We start from the raw sequence: 3878 nt of genomic DNA, 5'->3' as shown, positions 1-3878 counted from the left end.
GGCTCAAGCGAGTCTCCTGCCTCAGCCTCCCAAGTAGCTGGGACCACAGGCGCCCGCCACAACGCCCAGGTATTTTTTGGTTGCAGCTGTCATTGTTGTTTGCTGGGCCCAGGCTGGATTCGAATCCGCCACCTTAGGTGTATGTGGCTGGCGCCTTAGCCACTTGAGCCACAGGCACCAAGCCCACCAACGCTTAAATGAAATCATTCCTAGTTATCTCCAGTCCCTTTCCCAGGTCCAGAAAAATAATTCACTCCCACGTTCAAGACACCTATCCAGACTCTAAGACTTGTGGCAAGGAACCCAGAACTGCTTTCCAGCCTGGTAAGTGAGTCTATGTCAAGTTATTTCAGAAGGAAGGACTAACCCCAGAGTGGAAAGGGCCATTCACCACCATTCTCACCACCCCAACCACTGTGAAAGTCAACAGCCGAACAGCATAGAACCACTGTGCCCGAGTGCAAAAAAACAGAAGTGAACAGCAAACAAACCTTCTAAACTGTGATGCCTAGGGAAAATCTTCGCAAGCTAAGACTGTTAAAATCTTAATTTCCTTCCTATGTGTTCTGTCACTTTAGAAATTGCTTCTCCATACCCTTGCTTCCTCCCCTTCCTACTTTGTGTTGTTTGATGGAAAAGAAAAAGTAATAGCAAGTGAAAACCTGGGAAAAGAGTGCTTCGGGTCCAGTTTTCCACACCGACCCATGCAGGTTGCTTGCCCATACCAGAGTGGTCACCCAGAGGATGGTATTAGATGAAAAGCCATTCCTCCAACTATGTGCAACACAGGTAGAAATGAGATCACAGAGCAGTGACTTTGCCCTCAATGACACCAAGTATGTCACTGCAAGGAGAAAGAAGACATGTGGTGGGGTTGAAGGGGGGTCCTGGGCATGTCTGACACCCAGGACATGTAACCCCATTTCAATCCAGGTGCAGAGACCAAATGAATAAATCTGGAGACAAAAATAGGCTTGGAAACTCCAACCCCACACGTGCCAGCCTCAAGGGACTCAGTTCTCAATTCAGTTAATTAGTCCACCCAAGACTCCCCTAAGACCAGTGGGACTAGCAAAACTGTAGGACTCACTGTTTAACTCTTTTAATCCAGATTTTATGGGCCCCATACCCTCTAAGAAACCATAAAAAAGAACCCTTCCTACTCTGCTAGGTATGTTAAATGGTACGCACCATCTTTTTTTTTTTGTAGAGACATAGTTTCACTTTATCCCCTACAGTAGAGTGCTGTCATGTCACACAGCTCACAGCAACCTCCAACTCCTGGACCTAGGCGATTCCCTTGCCTCAGCTCCTGAGTAGCTAGGACTACAGGCGCCGGCCACAACACCTGGCTATTTTTTTTGTTGCCGTTTGGCTGGGGCCAGGTTTGAACCCGCCACCCTCAGTATATGGGGCCGGCGCCTTGCCCACTAAGCCACAGGTGCCACCTCTGCATCATCTTTTAAATGCAACTCAACCTGACTTAGCTTCTGATTGTTGGTTATGTCTACAGCCTCGACCCCCATATTATGTAGGATTAGGAAAACAAGACCCACCCCCAATAACTAACAAGAATCTTTCACTTTGTACCCAGCTAGCCCCACCGTTTACTCTAACACATGTGACTGGACAGGCACACTATCCGCAGACCCCAGGCTACAGCTTAACCATATCCTCCTTGACCACAGTATGTAATTATACCCAAGAACTAGAAGCATCTTTAGTTTACTTTGCTCCCAATAGAACTTGGCTAGTTTGTACTACAGGCTTAACCAGATGTATCACGCCTCACTTGCTTCAGCCAGGAGTTTGTGCAATAGTGCACATACTGCTGCAGATGTATGTGTATCCTGGTTCAGAAGGAGAAAGCTTAATCCTGTCTCAAGAGACTAAATTTACACTGCCAAACTCAGACACCAGTTTTAATTCCAATCCTACTCAATCTTACAGCAGCAGGAGATGCTTCTGTGGGAACTACTGCCTCAATAAAAGGTAACAAAGACCTTGAAGCAGTATCCTCACAATTTGATGGAAGCCTGGAAAACCTCCAATATCCTATAGACTTGCTCTACACCCAGGTGGACTCATTGGCATAGGTAGTCCTCTAGAACTGGAGAGGGCTAGACCTCTTCTTTCTAAGTCAAGAAGGTCTGTTGTGCTATACTAAGAGAAGCCTGTTGTTTTTATGCCAACAAGTCGGGGTAATTAGGGATACTCTCCAAAAGGTCCAAGATGGGTGGCACCTGTACCTCAGCTGCTAGTGTGCTGGCCACAAACACTGAGGCTGGTGGGTTTGAACTGGGCCTGGGTCAGCTAAACAACAATGACACCTGCAACAAAAAAATAGCCGGGCTTTGTGGCAGGCACCTGTAGTCCCAGCTACTTGGGGAGGCTGAGGCCAGGTAATCGCTTAAGCCCCAGAGTTTGAGGTTGCTATCAGCTATGACACCAGGACACTCTACTGAGGGCAACATAGTGAGACTTTTTCTCAAAAAAGAAAAAAAAGAAAGGGGGGGGAGGGTCTGAGATGATTTAAACAAAAGAAGAAAGTAACAGCAAAACTCTAAGACCTGGTTCCAAAACTTACATAATTGGAACCCCTGGCTAACAATAACTTGAATCACCAGTCTTGCTAGCCCTTTAATCCTCCTTATCCTAGGTTTCCTGATGGGGCCTTGGATTCTGAACAAGTTCATCAATTTCATAAAAACTCAACTTGCGGGGCTCAGTACCTATGGCTCAAGTGGCTAAGGCGCCAGCCACATATACCTAAGGTGACGGGTTCAAATCCAGCCCGGGCCCACCAAAAACAACGACAGCTGCAACCAAAAAATTGCCAGGTGTTGTGGCGGGCGCCTGTGGTCCCAGCTACTTGGGAGGCTGGGGCAGGAGACTCGCTTGAGCCCAGGAGTTGGAGGCTGCTGTGAGCTGTGATGCCATGGCACTCTACCCAGGGGGACAGCTTGAGGCTCTGTCTCAAAAAAAAAAACAAAAAACAAAAAACAAACAAACAAAAAAAAAACTCCACTGGCTGCAATAAAACTCATGGTAATTAATGCCCAATATGACTCTATAGCCTTAGATAAAGAGTCAAGAGTTTGACTAGAACATAAGACCAGTGGAGAATGTAATTCCCTAACGTCCTCCATTTTGAGCAAGCCAGCCGGACTTACTCAATTTTGTTAAGAACTTTCAACACCTCACCCTTGGTAACCATAATTGCCCCTTGAACAAGCAGCAACCTTGCAGAAACAGGAAGTCTAGCTGAAAGCTGAAAAATCTTTTGAAACCACAATCCTGTCATAATTCTGTCTGTGCACATCCCCTAGATCCCCCTTGTAAGCACCCTCCTTTACCCTATAGATCTAACCTTGCAGGTGTTGCTTTCTATAAAACTCTGCACCAGGGCTTCCCAGCTCCCCAAAAAGTACCATATAAAAACCTTGAACCCCACCTCAACAGAGTTAAGAGACTTTGAGGCATGAGCCCGCTCTTGATGGCCAGCCAATAAAGAACCCCTGCTTAATTCCTACTCAGTGTGCTGTGTTTCTCTATAATTCCACTTGTGTTGGGTACAACAAGACCTCTCATTTGATCCCATTACTAGGCATCTACCCAGAAGAAAAAAAATCATTTTATCATAAGGTTATTTGCACTAGATTGTGTATCACAGCTCAATTTACAGTTGCCAAGATGGGAAAATGACCTAAATGCTCATCAACCCCAGGAATGGATTAACAAAATATGGTATATATATACCATGGAATTGTATTCAGCCGACTTTACATCTTTTGTATTAACGTACAGAGAGTTGAAACACATTCTTCTTATTAAAGTATTAAAAGAATGGAAATGCAAATATCCAATATACTCAATAC

This window comes from Otolemur garnettii, unplaced genomic scaffold (genome assembly GCF_000181295.1).
Source record: "Otolemur garnettii isolate 467f Iridium unplaced genomic scaffold, OtoGar3 scaffold00389, whole genome shotgun sequence".
NCBI classification, from domain to species: Eukaryota; Metazoa; Chordata; class Mammalia; order Primates; family Galagidae; genus Otolemur; species Otolemur garnettii.
Note: the sequence above shows the minus strand (reverse complement) of the source record.